Genomic DNA, 15,461 nt, shown 5'->3' with positions numbered 1-15,461 from the left:
TGTAGTTCAATCTTGCACGTATGGTCAAGAGTTTGTAATTATTTTGAGAACTCTGTTCATGTCCTCCCACAGCTTAGCTAGTGGGGAGCGTGGCAAGATCTTTAAGGGTACAGGATTGTGCAGTGACTGTCCCTCCAATGGGTAAGACCCTTTCCACCCTTATAGAATCTCAGGTTGTTTAGGTTCCTAGACATTTCCATCAGACCTCACATAGCCTAGTCTTGCTCTCATCTGGCTATCAGCAAATAAATACCACAGTATTCACTGATAAAATTAAGGTGTTAGCTGAGAAAGATCTCTGACGTAACCCCTACAAAATGGGTATGCATTTTTAAGATGAGGGTAGTGTTCTTTGGGTAACACAGAGTCACAGAGAGTCTTAGGTGGAAGAGGCTTCTAACCCGGCCCCAGTTGCCTCCCACTCCAGCAGTGCTTTGAGGCAAGAAGCCTCAGCTCCGAATCTCCCTTGCATTGTCAGGGCTGCCCTCTTGGAATAGGACAAAGGTCATCATTGGCAGTCTAATGAAAACCAGTCTGCTTTCAAAGTTTGTACCCATGGGCTTACTTGGGCCACTTTAAACACCTCAAAAAAACAGCCTGGACCAGAAGCAGAAGGAAGCAAGGTGGTCAGTGTGGGACTCAGACCCACTTGAGAACAAGACCTAAGCATGAACCATGAGTAATACAAAGGAAAGAACTGGATTTGAGTTTAAATCCCAAATCAGATTCTTGGGCGGGCAATGAGTAGGTTGAACCACCTAAACTTAAAAGGTCACCTCCTGCCCTAGTGTTCCATGAATTTTCTGGGCAAAGTCATACAGTGGAAAGCTGGATTTGGAGTCAGAGGGTCCAAGTTCTGATATTAGCTCTGCCATTCACTACCAGTCTAACCAGGGCCTCAGTTTTCTTATCTGAAAAATTTGGGGCTTGGAGCTTCTGAGGTCCCTTCTCACTAAATCTGTGATCATAGGATATCATTTGGTGCTTCCTAGAAGGTCTTAAGAGGCAACAGACATCTGCACTGAACTGTTGAGAGATGTGGGTTTCCAGGGTGAGAAATCTCCATGGGCTTCAACTTGCCCATCCACAAAAATGGGAAAATTTGTCTCTGTTAAGTCATAATAATAACTGATACTTAAATAATTCTTTTAAACTGTTTTTCATATATCTCTGCTACAGACTCTTCCCCATTATGTGGTTAGCAATGTGAAAGTTCAGAGATACCAAGTCAATGTGTTGCTGTTCACAAGGCCCCTTTAAACAACTGACCTTAGACTTACTAAAGTTGATTACATTCCTATGTGGAAAGATGATATTTGTAACTCACAAGGCCTTTCTCAGTATTAGGGTAGTTGAAGGGAATATACATATATATAGACAGAGGGCACAGGGTGAGTTGAATATGAAGGGATGATATCTAAAAATAATAAAAGTAAGGGGTGAGAGAAGAATATATTGGGAGGAGAAAGGGAGAGATAGAATGGGGTCAGTTATCTCACATAAAAGAGGCAAGAAAAAGCTGTTATAATGGAAGAAAAGAGGTACATGAAAGGGAATGAGTCAACCTTGCTCTCATTTGATTTGGCTTAAGGAGGGAATAACATACACACTCAGTTGGGTATCTTACCTTACAGGAAAGTAGAGGGGAAGGGGATAATGTGGAGAGGGGGATGACAGAAGGGAGGGCAGATTGGGGGAGAAGGTAATCAAAAGCAAACACTTTTGAAAAGGGACAGGGTCAAGGGAGAAAATTGAATAAAGGGGGACAGGATAGGATGGAGGGAAATATAGTTAGTCTTTCATAATGACTGTTATGGAAGTGTTTTGCATAACAATACATGTATAACCAATATTGAATTGCTTGCCTTCTCAAGGAGGGTAGGTGGGGAGGGAAGAAGGGAGAGAATTTGGAACTCAATGTTCTAAAAACAAATGTTAAAAAAAATGTTTTTACATGCAACTGGGAAATAAGATATACAGAAATGAGGTATAGAAATCCATCTTGCCCTACAAGAAAGTAAGGGGAAAGGTGATGGGGGAGGGGGAGGGGGATGATAAAAGGGAGGGCAGACTGGGGAAAGGGACAATCAGAATACATGCCATCTTGGGGTGGGGGAAGGGTAGAGATGGGGAGAAAATTTGTAACTCAAAGTCTTGTGCAAATGAATGTTGAAAACTAAAAATAAATTTTTAAAAATTAATTAATTAGGAAAAAAACTGACCTTAGTTGGGAGGTGGTCAAACAGCTCCTATCTTGGGGATCCCAGGTACCACCCCTCCTTCAGCATCTGACATCACTCAGACCAGATGAGACTCAACCTCACGGACAGATCTGGTTTATGGGTATTATAACTACCACTTAGGAATCACAACCTTATCACTTTAAAGCTAGAAGGGACCTCAGTGGTCTTTAAGTTCAACTTTGTTATTTTACAAATGAAAAGACTGAGACCCAGAGAAATGAAAAGCCCAAAGCCACATAGATATTAAATGCCAGAAATAGGATTCGCACCCAGCTCTTCTGATGCCTGAGTTGTTTTTCTTTAGGTACACTGCTTCTATAGAGACTCACTTTAAAAAAAATAAATGAAATTTTTTTTAAAAAGCTGTTCCTCCTCTAATGTCTAAGTGATTTTGATTCATCAAATCCAAACAGGGGTTACTTGTAAAGAACATATTGCTGGGGTCAAACATTTTTCTGGGCTGCATTAATCAATTTTCAGACATTTATTAAGCAATTCTGGGCTAAGCACTGTGTTAATCTTTGAGGATAAAAGAACAAAAATAAAATCTTACATTCAAAGACCTTATAGTCTTGTTAGGAAAAATGTAAAGTAGGCATATAAGTGTACCCACCTTTCACTGTAGCCTGGGGCAGTGAGTGCATTGTTGTGTATGTGGAGGCATTTCTGATTGAGTACAACACTTCCTTTTTTTTAAAAAAAAAAGTTTTTGGAATAATATTTTATTTTTTCCCAATAACATGTAAAAATAATTTTTAACATTCTTTTTAAAACATTTTTTGAGTTCCAAATTCTCTCATTTCCTCCCTCCCCTCACCCCTCCCTGAGACTGTAAGCAATTTGATATACGTTATACATGTGCAGTCATGTATAACATATATCTATATTAGTCATGTTGTGAAAGAAAGCAGACAAAAAAAATACCAACCCCCAAAATAAAATGAAAAATGGTATGCTTTCATCTGCATTCAGACTCCCATCAGTTCTTTTTCTGGAGATGGATAAGCAGTTTTCATCATGAGTCCTTTGGAATTATCTTGGATCATTGTATTGCTGAGAACAGCTAAGTCATTCACAGTTGCTCATCATACAGTGTCGCTGCTGCTGTGTGCGGTGTTCTGCTGGTTCCGCTCACTTCACTTTGCATCAATTCATATAAGTCTTCCCAGGTTTTTCTGAAAGCACTCTGCTTGTCATTTCTTATAGCACAATAGTATTCCATCACAATCATATATCATAACTTGTTTAGTCTTCCCCAATTGATGAGCATCCCCTAAATTTCCAGTTCTTTGCCACCACAAAAAAAGCTGCCATAAATATTTTTGTACAAATAGGTGCTTTTCCTTTGATCTCTTTGGCATACAGACCTAGTAGTGGTATTGCTGGGTCAAAAGGTATCCATAGTTTTATTGTCCTTTGGGCATAGTTCCAAATGAACACAACACTTCTGACATGTACTGGGTACTCAGTAATTTGGTTCCAGTTTCTCCATTCTTCAGAGATACATGTGGAGACATGCCGAGGAGGCTGACTCCTCAATACATCCCCTGTTCCCAGAACACCTCCCTAGAAATGAGTTCCCTTGGGTGAATTCAGTCCCTCCCTCCCTCCTGGTTGGAGCTGAGATCTTATCTTGCTCCCAGCTAAAGAGCTCTCACTTTTTTGGGGGTATATTCTAATCTGCATAATTTATCTGATTTCTTTTTGCTGTTCTGCTTAAATAAATGGGTTTCCTTGCTATTTCCTACTGTGTAATCAGAGTTTGGTGGGAAAGGGCCATGCCTGATGAGTCTAAGCTTGGAGCTACCCTCTCCCTTAAGAGCAATCAGGGAAGCAAGGGAGGTTATTCTGAACTTATCTTGCCCATATTTGAGTGGGGAAGAGAGATAAATTCTAGTACCATACCACTCGAGGAAACTGGAATCGAGTGCTTGGCATCGTGCTCTTGGGGCCTGCCTACCCTCTCCCTCTTTCCCCTTCTCATCCTCTGAGTTAATTTTCTGGTGCCATAGATATGGCCTTTCCACAGAAACAGTCCAGATACCGGATAATTTCTATCCATGCCAAGTCTATGAACTATACCATCTACATGGGCACATGAGTATTATACACATAGGGTATAAATGCCAGGTAGTTTAGGAAGGGAGGACAACAGTGGTTTGGGGGAATCAGAAAAGGTTTCATGTGGAAGATGTCCCTTGGATTTCATCTTGAAGGAAGTGAAGGATCCTATGAAGTAGAAGTAAGTTTTTGCCCCAGAGCTGGGGGGAAGACCAATTTGCTCACTGGTTCTGGGTGTGCCCAGGTGGCACTTCTCAATTTAAATAGACAAGAACATGATCACAGCTTTCCTATTTCCAAGGACTGATCTATTCCAGGGGTCTCAAGATGATTGGGAACAGGTTCCAATATGGTGGGGTTGGACCAAAGAATTGGAATAAGCAGGCTTCATGATGTGGTATGATGAAAAGGACACCCCATGGGCTGGTGGCTTCTCCCTTCCCCTCTACTCTGCAAAATTACGTTATTTTGTATATACTTATACGAAGTATCTCCAAAGTCTTAATGTGATTTTAAGCCATCGGGTTGCATGGCAGAGCTCTTGGGATAGAATGAATGTAAAGTCCTAGGAGGCACGGATTATTTATTTCACTTTAATTTTTGTATCCTCAAGTACTTAGCAGAGGTGCCTGACATATAGGAGGCACTTATGTGTTTGTTGATTGATCGAGTAGGAGTCAGGAGATCTGGGTCTTGGCAACATCTTTTTTTTTAATGTTGCCAAGAGGGCAATTTTTTAAAATTTATTTCTTTATTTTTAGTTTACAACATTCAGTTCCACAGGTTTTTGGGTTCTAAATTTTCTCTCCCTCCCTCTCCTCCCCACTCCCCGCCAAGACAGCATGTGATCCAATGTAGGTTCTACATTTACCTTCACATTGAACTTATTTACACAATAGTCCAGATGTAAAGAAGAATTATAACCAATGGAATGAATCATGAGAAAGGAGAAACAAAACCAAAAAAGAAGGAAAAAAAAAGAGAGAGCAAATAGTTTGCCTCAATCTGCATTCAGACTCCATAATTCTTTCTCTGGGTGTGCGTAGCTTTTTCCATCATGAGTCTTTTGGAGCTGTCTTTGAACCTTGCATTGATGAGAGGAGCCAAGTCTATCAAAGTTAGTCTTTACAGATACCGTGTGTCTATAATCGTGTATAATGATCTCCTGGTTCTGCTCCCCTCACTCAGCATTGGTTCATATAGGTCTTTCCAGGTTGTAATGAAGTCCATCTGCCCCTCATTTCTTACAGCACAATAGTATTCCATTACATTCATATACCACAATTTGTTTAGCCATTTCCCAATTGATGGGAAGCCCCTTGATTTCCAATTCTTTGCCACCACAAAGAGAGCTGCTAGAAATATTTTTGTACATACAGGTCCATTTCCCACTTGTATGATCTCTTTGGGATATATTAGCAACATTTCTGCTCCCGTTACACCTTGTAAGCTATTTCCCTTTCCAGACCCATGAGTGGATTGAAGATGACCTCAATGACCAATTCTGGCATGGTGTGACTCTGAAGCTGGGGGTCCATCTTGTCCACAGAGGAGCGGGGTAAGAAAAGCAAGGCAGTATCTATTGGAAAGGCATGTTACATACTCAGTAAGTGGTACCCGTGGATTGTGCCTGATGTCTGTGTGCATAAACATCACCTCCTCTTTCCACTTCTTTCCATCTCACTTTTCCCCAGTTTGGCATAATGGAAAGAGAAGACTGCCTGGATCCAAATGCTGTCTCAGACACCAGCCTCCCCTTCATAAAATCCCTTCCTTCTAGACTTCGCTCAAATCCTACTTCTACATGGAGCCTTTCTTAACCACCATGGTGCCCCCATAGCTGCTTGTGCCCCATTAACCTTCTTATTTCTTCTGAATATACTGGGTAGAAAGTCAGCTTCTTGACAGTAGGCATGTTTTGCCTTTGTAAAACCCTTTACAGTAATTGCCTTGTTTTAAGCCCAGGGCAATATTAATGGCCTCTAAGATCCGCTTGGTTTCCTTCTCTTCAGCTACAGGGGACTTGATTTTAGACAAAAAGTTCACTCACAATTACTCCAAACCCCCAATCAGGAAAAATTCTTAAGGTAGAGGTTGGATTCCTTGACTCACCTTACCTTTAAACCTTACTGTGTTTAAACCCTAGCGTTCTTTGGGGTTGAGGCAAAATTCAGTTTACTGGAAACATCTGGGTAACAAAAGACAGAATATATTATACTGTTTGTTCATAGATGGGCATTGGGAGGGAAAGTTTTTTTTTTCCTTTGCGATTTCCTTCAGCCTGGTTTCTCCTCTCTGTGCTCCCAAAGAGCTGAGGACTCTCCCCCACCTCTCCCTTTTCTGTGGAAGCTCAGTGCTCCCTTTAAGCTGTGATTACTCCAACCTCTTCCAATCCAGACACTCAATCTCTTCTGCCCAGATCAGAGGTTCCCAAAATTATTTGGCCTACCACCCCCTTTTCAAAAAAAATTACTCAGCAACCCCCCCCACAAATCTACTTTCTTTAACACTTTAATGATGTTGGGTAGTTTTTTTTTTGAAATTTGCATCATTTCAAAAATGTATATATATTTTAAAAATGACACATCTTAAATTTAATAATTTATTGTAAATTTGTGGGTTTTTTCCTGCATTGAAATTTTGATGACACAATATTGTGTCATTTAACTGTATGGTACCATATTATAAACAAGTCACGACAGGCACATGTTCCTGCCCATGCACGCTGGACTTCTGGACCTTGCACACCATGCTCGCCTGTCAATGGTTGCTTCTTAAGAACTGTCAGCGGACTTGACTGCTGATGGGTTATAACTTGCATTTTCTGTGTTTATTTGGAAACTAATGTAATCACTGAGACTCTAACTCTGTTACGCAACAGATGAAACATGTACAGACAGTTTTTCAAAATTTTATCTTCTCTGATGCTTCCACTGCCCCCTTATTTTTATTCAAAGACCCCCCCCAATTGCACCTAACACTACTACCGCCCCTTTGGATCGTTCCAGTGCCCCCCAGGGGGCAGTATCACCCACTTTCGGAACCTCTGGGCCTACATTCTGGAATAGCTTCTCCTTTTTATACAAAGTGCGCTGATACAAGGCTTTGATAGATCCAAGGAGGTGTGAGCCCTGTTCACACTCAGTTCTGATTATCTGATTCAATTTAAGGAGGGAAAAAGTGTGTAGGGTGATTGGGGTTTGTACCTGTTCAAGGCACTAGACCCAAACATGGCAGCCCTTTTTCTGTCTCTATATTCCCAGTACCTGGCACCTAGTAGGCACTTTAGACAATAAATGCTTGTTGATTGTCTGATAGCTCTATTACTCCGGGTGAAATAATTTAATCTCTGTTTTTTTCATCTGTAAAATGGAGATTCATAACAGCATTAATCTTATAGGGTCCTCATGAGGAGTAGCTTCTTTACAAAACGTTTTTACCCTTTGATCCAGACCTGTGATTTCATAGATGTGGAGAATTACTAGTGGAAATGCCTCCTACTCCCCCCATGCAGATCTGCCATTCACCAGTGACTGCCCAGGGCAGATGTTGAGTGATTTGCCTGAGGTCCTACAAGCTGGCATCTATCAAAGGAGAGGCTTGAACCCACATCTGGGTCCTCTCCACTAGATTACGCCACCTCTTTCGCAGATCTTAAATTGCTATAGAAATATCAGCTGTGGTTATTATTCCCCCTTATCCATCAGGTGGATCAGGGTAGAGAGGTGTCACTTGATAAAAGCTCTTTGCCCCATGAACTGAAAACATTTTGGAGACCACATACACCGTTGCAAAATCTCTTTATAAAATTTCTGTTGGAGAGCGCATCAGAACAATGACTGAATTCTGTTACATCTCTGGGCTTCCTAACTCAGTGATGCCCAATGAATTTGGGCAACAGTGTCTTCTCAAGTAGGGAAGTACAAGAAATGGCTCAGGCTGGAGCTTATCTCAGAGCCACTGGACCTAGAGCTGGAAGGACTTCAAAGATCACTTAGTGCAAACCCTTCCATTTATAGATGAAGATACTGCTAAGTTTGTGGCATGTACTGACTGTGTGACCTTGGACCAGTCACTTAACCTGTGGTTTCCTCTTCTGTAAAATGAACTAGAGAAGGAAATGGCAAACCACTCCAGTATCTTTGCCAAGAAAACCTCAGATGGGGTCACAGTCAGACACTAACTGAAACGACTGAACAACAAGCAGCATACCTGTGAAGTCATACAAAACATATTTCCATATTAGCAATTGTAAAAGAAAACACAAACAGAACAGAACAATAAAAATAAAGAAAAAATTTAAAAGTATGCTTCAATCTGCACCCAGGCTTCATCACTTCTCTCTCTGGAGACAGCATTTTTCATCATGGGTCTTTTAGAATTGTCTGGGATCATTCTATTGTTGAGAATAGCTAAGTCATTCACAGTTGATCATCCTTACAATGTTACCGTTACTGTGTCCAATGTTCTTCTGGTTCTTCTCCCTTCACTTTGCATCAGTTCATATAAGTCTTCCCAGGCTTTTCTGAAACCACCTTCCTTGTCATTTCTTATAGCACAACAGTATTCCATCATAATATTATACTACAACTTGTTCAGTCATCCCCAGTTGAGGGGCATCACCTCAATTTCTAATTCTACCATCACAAAAAGAGCTGCTATAAATATTTTTGTATAAATAAGTCTCTTTCCCTTTTCTTTGATATTTTTGGGATACAGACCTAGCAGTGGTATTACTAGGTAAAGGGTATATATGGTTGTACACCCCTTTGGTGGATGTTGTTGTTGTTGTAGTAGCTGTTGTTTTCTAGAATGGTTGGATGAGTTCACAACTCCACTAACAGTGCATTAGTGTCCCAGTTTTTCCATATCCCTTCCAACGTTTGTCATTTTCCTTTTCTGTCATATTTGCCAATCTGATAGGTGTGAGGAGGTATCTCAGAATTGTTTTAATTTGCATTTCTCCGATCAATACTGATTTAGAGCATCTTTAGTTGTGACTACTAATAACTTTGATTTCTTTTCCTGAAAACTGTCTGCTTAAAATCCTTTGTCTATTTATCAACTGGGGAATGGTTCTTATTTTTATAAATTTGGCTCACTTCCCCATATTTTTGAGAAATGAGGACTTTACCACAGAAACTTGCTGTAAAATATTCCCCCCAGTTTTCTGTTTTCTCTCTAATTTTGGATGCATTAGTTTTATTTGTGCAAAAGCTTTTTAATTTCATATGATCAAAATTATCCATTTTACATGCTGTGATGCTTTCTATTTCTTGTTTTGTCATAAAGTCTTCCCTTACCCATAAATCTGACAGGCAAACTATTCCATGCTCCCCTAATTTACTTGTTATCACCCTTTATGTCTAAATCATATACTTATTTTGACCTTATCTTGGTATATGATGTGAGATGTATGCCTAGTTTCTTCCAAATTGCTTTCTACTCGTCCCAGCAATTTTTGTCAAATGTTGAGCTCTTAATCCCAAAGTTTGGATCTTTGGGTTTGTCAAACACTAGATTCCTATGGTCATTTACTAGGGAGGTAGCCAGGTGGCACAGTGGATAGAGTACTAGGCCTGGAGCCAAGAAGACCTCAGTTCAAATTTGACCTCATCCACTTACTAGCTGTGTGACCCTGGGCAAGTCACTTCACCCTATTTACCTCGGTTTCCTCAGGAAATGAGCTGGAGAAGGAAATGGCAAACCACTCCGGTATCTTTGCCAAAAAAAAAAACAAAAACAAAAACAAACAAAACCACATAGGGTCACAAAGAGTTGGACATTACTGAAAGGACCAAACAACAGCATTGTGTACCACTGATCCTCTGCTCTATTTCTTAGCCAATACCAAATTGTTTCGATGATTACTGCTTTGTAATACAGTTTGAGATGTGGTACTGCTAAGCTACCTTCCTTCACATTTTTTTCCATCGATTCCCTTGATATTCTTGACCTTTTGTTCTTCCAAATGACTTTTGTTACTAATTTTTCTACCTCTATTAAATAATTCCTTGGTAGTTTGATTGCTATGACACTGAATAAATAAATTAACTTGGGTAGAATTGTCATTTTTATTATATTGCCTTGGCCTCCTACTGAGCAATTAATACCTCTCCAATTGTTTAGATCTTTATTTATATGAAAAGTGTTTTGTAATTGTGTTCATATAATCCCTGGTTTTGTCTTAGCCAGTAGACTCTCAAGTATTTTACATTGTCTTGTTATTTAATTATTATTATTAGAATTTATCATTTTTGTTTAATATTTTAGTTTTCAACACTGATTTCCACAAGATTTTGAGTTACAAATTTGCTCCCTATTTCTACCCCCCCCATGTCTTGTTATTTAAAATGGAATTTCTCTTTCTATCTCTTGCTGCTGGGTTCTGTTGGTAGTATACAGAAATGATGATAATTTATATGGGGTTATTTTATATCCTGCAACTTTGTTGAAGTTCTGATTGTTTCAAATAATTTTTAGTTGATTCTCTAGGATTCTCTAAGTATACCGTCATATCATTTGCAAAGAGTGATAGTTTTGTTTCCTCATTGCCTATTTTTATTCTTTCAATTTCTTTTATAGCTAGCTATAAGAGCTATAGCTAGCTTTTCTAGTACAATATTGAATAATAGTGGTGATAATGGACATCCTTGCTTTACTCCTGATCTTTTTGGGATGGCTTCAAGTTTATCCCCATTACAAATAAGGCTTACTCTTGGTTTTAGATAGATACTACTCATCATTTTAAGAAAGATTCCATTGATTCCTATGCTTTTTAGTGTTTTTAATAGGAATGGGAGCTGTATTTTGCTGTTTCTGCACAGTGATATAATCACCTGTTATCAATATGGCCAATTACATTGCTAGTTTTCCTAGCCCTGCATTCCTAGTATAAATCCCACCTGCTTATAATATATGATCTTTGTGATGTATTTCTGTAATCTTGCTATTATTTTATTTAAAATGTTTGCATCAATATTATTAAGGAAATTGGCTTAAATTTTCTTTTTTCTTTTTTGCTCTCCCTGGTTTAGCTATCAAAATCATATTTGTGTCATAAAAGGAATTTGGTAGGATTGCTTCTTTACCTATTTTTTTCAAATAGTTTATATAGTATTGGAATTAATTGTTCCTTAAATGTTTGATAAAATTCACTTGCTTGGTCCTAGGGCTTTCTCCTTAGGCAGCTCCTTGATGGCTTGTTCAACTTCTTTTTTTCTGAGATAGGATTATTTACCTATTCGGTTTCCTTTTCTGTTAACCTGGGCAGTTTATATTTTTGTAAATATTCTTCCACTTCCATAGCTTTTTTGTACATAATTGCTTTTGTCTCCTCCATTAGATTATGAGCTCCTCGAGGGAACTGATTATCTTTTGCCTTTGCATATCCAGCAGTTAGCACAGTGCCTGGCACATAGTAGAAGTTTAATAAATGCTTATTGACAGACTGGTCTCTACCTGACTTTTTGTACAGTTCTGGAGTGGAAGAAGTAATTTACTGTAGTTTCTTTTTCTTTTAAGCTTTATATATATATTTTTTCCAATTACATACAAAAACAATTTTTAACATTCATTTAAAAAAAATTTGAGTTCCAAATTCTCTCCCTCCTTTCCTCCCCTTCCCTGAGAAGGCAAACAATTTGAATTAGATAATATATGTGTAGTTGTGCAAAACGTATTTTCATGTTAGCCAAGTTGTAAAAAAAAAAAAAAGACCAAAAAAGAAAATAAAAATAAAGTTTTGAAAAAGTATACTTTGATCTTCATTCAGACGCCCATCAGTTCATTTTCTGAAAGTGGATAGGGTTTTTCATCATGAGTCCTTTGGAATTGTCCTGGATCTGTATTGCTGAGAAGAGCTATCATCCTTACAATATTGCTGTTACTGTGTAGTGTCCTCCTGGTTCTGCTCACTTCACTTTGCATCAGTTTATGTAAGTCTTTCCAGGTTTTTTCTGAAAGCATCCTGCTTGTCATTTCTTATAATATAGTACTATTCCATCACAATCATATACCACAATTTGTTCAGCCATTCCCCAATTAATAGGCATCCTCTCAATTTCCAATTTTTTGTCAGAGTTCTTGTTCCAAAAACTTGGATCTTTGCGCTTATCAAACACTAGATTACTGTGGTCATTTGCTACTGTGTGTAGTATACTTACTCTATTCCACTGATCCACCACTCTATTTCTTAATCAATACTAGATTGTTTTGACGATCACCTCTTTATAATAGTTTGAGATCTGGTACTGCTAAGCCACATTCCTTCACGTTTAAAAAAAAAACAAAACAATTCCCCTGAGGTTCTTGACTTTTTGTTCTTCTAAATGAATTTTATTATTTTTTCTCGCTCTATAAAATCATTTTTGGTAGTTTGGTATGACACTGAATAAGTAAATTAATTTAGGTAGAATCATTATTTTTATTTTGTTGGCTCAGCCTACCCACAATCAATTAATGTTTTTTCCAAATCTTTACATCTGATTGTGTGTGAAAAGTGTTTTGTGGGTGTGTTCTTATAGTTCCCAGGTTTGTCTCAGCAGGTGGACTCAGGTACTTTATATTGTCTACAGTTGTTTTAAATGGAACTTCTCTCTCTCTAGCTGCTGGGTTTTGTTGGTAGTATGTAGAAATGTCGATGATTTACGTGGGTTGATTTTAAATCTGACAACTTTGCTGAAGTTGCTATTTCAACTAGTTTTTTAGTTTAGTAGCTGTAGAATTCTCTAAGTATACCATTAAATCATCTGCAAAAAGTGATAGCTGTGTGTCCTCATTGCCTATTTTAATTTCTTCAATGTCTGGTTAGTTAGCATTTCCAGTACAATATTACGATAGTACTGTACTTGCAAAGTAAGGGTTTACCCAAGATTTGATGGAATCATTGTCAGGCTTCATTAAGGTCATTAGTTAGACCGGCTTTCACTTTGGTTAAAGGCCATGTGGCCTATCTTCCTTAAATAGCATGATAAAAGAATTCTGGAAGGCAGCATGGTAGGCTTATGCCAATTCTGGGAATCGCATTTCAGGAAGACATTGATATATACTGGTGGATGTCCAGAGGAAGGCAACCAGGATGGGGGGTGGGGTGCCCCCTAAGGTCATATTATAGAAAACAATGTTTAAAGGAACCAGGAATGTTTTAGTTTAGAGAAAAGGAGGAGGGAAACTGGAGGGACATGATAGTTGTCTTCAAGTATTTATTTGAAAAGCTGTCATCTAAGGGCAGTCAGGTGGCACAGTGGATAGAGTACTGGCTACAGATTCAGGAAGACCTAAGTTCAAATCTGACCTCAAAATAGCTGTGTGACCTTGGGCAAGTCACAGCCCTGATTGCCTCTGAAAAAAAATAAAAAGGAAAGAAAAGCTGTGAACTGGGAGATTAGAATTGTTTTGCATGGCCCCAGGGTGTGGAACTAGTAGCAACAGGTGGAAGAAAATTGCAAAGAAGTAAATTTAGGGTTGATGTCAGCTGAAACTTGCTAACAGACCTGTCCCAAAGAAGAGTGGGCTGCCTTGGGAAGTAGTTGGTTCCCCTTTCCTGGGCCCTCTCTCTGACCATCTCCAGACTACCAGAAGCTTTGTCTCATCCCAGCTCTGAGCAGTGAGCCGTTTGCTTTCTGTTTCTTTCCAGCTTTCTTTCCTCCTACACAGGTGCCCTCCTCCTCTCCCTTTCCTGCTGTCCTTTGGGTGTGGTGTCCCTCCAGTAGGACATAAGATCTTCGATGACAAGAACTCTTTCGCTTGTCTGTACTCTTAGCACAGTGCCTGACATACGTTGTTAGTCCTTCATTTTCAAAGAGGACAATGACATCACAGGGGATGTCCTGACTCATGTGTAAATTGAATTTAAGTGAGGCAGAGTTGCACAAAGTCATCGCCTCACTTAACTCTCCCTTCCCACAGTCCGAAGTCCAGTGTCAGCACAAGTCAAGGTGACTGATGATGGCCCGGGATGCAGTGGGTGGTCTTGGAGTCTTTGACGTCTGACCAAGCTCTAAGTGCTGCCTCAGCCACCTTCGTGGCTCTTGGAACAAATTGTTCTCATTTGTCCATTCCACCGGGGAAGGTCTCATGCCTGGGGTAGACACCCCTCTAACTCATTGATGGCTTTGAGGCCTATAGGTTACCCTCAACCTGGTTTGTCCCATCTGCTGGGTCATTTACCAGGATGTTTGTTGCACGTGCTACAGCTTTTTGGGACCACAGGTGAGACTTAAGTGGACAAAGGTAGATGAGCAGCCATGAAAAGGGCTAGCAAACCCTCACACCTGAGGTGCAAGCCCTCCTGAACACCCCATACACCCTGCCTGGCACACAGGAAGTTCTAAAATGCCTGATCTAGCAGTAGGGGGAGGGGGTTGGTCTTCAAGGACCAGTTGGTTACTCATCACATTTGTTTCGCTATCTTCCCTTTTTGGGGGGGTGGACAGGGCAATTGGGGTTAAGCGACTTGCCCAAGGTCACACAGCTAGTACACGTGTGAGGTATCTGAGTCCGGAGTTAAACTCAGGTCCTCCTGAATCCAGGGCCGGTGCCCTACTCACTGCGCCACCTAGCTGCCCCAATACCTTCCTTTTTAGGCGTGGTTAGGATTAGACAAGACTGGAATTCTGAGGACTCTAAGATTCTGTCATCTAAGGGCTGATAGACGGCACAGTAGATAGAAGACTGGCCCTGGAGTCAGGGGGACCCAAGCTTACTAGTGAAATTTAAGCATCTTAAGATTCTGAAAGTTTTAACTGTGTGGAGGCTACCAATTACTAATTACCAAGGACTTGAGTTCAAGAAGCCTTCCAACTGGCTTCCCTGCCTTGTCCCTTTCTACTCCAATCCAGCCGCCATTTGGCCCCCAAGGTGATTTTCCTAAAACACAGCCATGACCTGTCACTTCTCCGGTTCAGACTCCAGTGGTTTCCCAATTCCTCCAGCTCAAATATAAACTTCTGTGCCCTTTATCACCTGGCCCTGTCCTAACTTCCCAGTCTTCTTACAATCTTACAGCCTTTCAATTCCTCATACATTTGACTCTCTAGCCTCTGTCCCTGGGGCCTTCACACTGATGTCCTCCTGCCCCCTCCATTAACCTGACTGTACTTTCCAAGACATACTCCTACTGAGAGAATTAAAAACATAAAACACCAGAAGCCTGAA

This window comes from Trichosurus vulpecula, chromosome 2, assembly GCF_011100635.1.
Source record: "Trichosurus vulpecula isolate mTriVul1 chromosome 2, mTriVul1.pri, whole genome shotgun sequence".
Lineage (NCBI taxonomy): Eukaryota > Metazoa > Chordata > Mammalia > Diprotodontia > Phalangeridae > Trichosurus > Trichosurus vulpecula.
Note: the sequence above shows the minus strand (reverse complement) of the source record.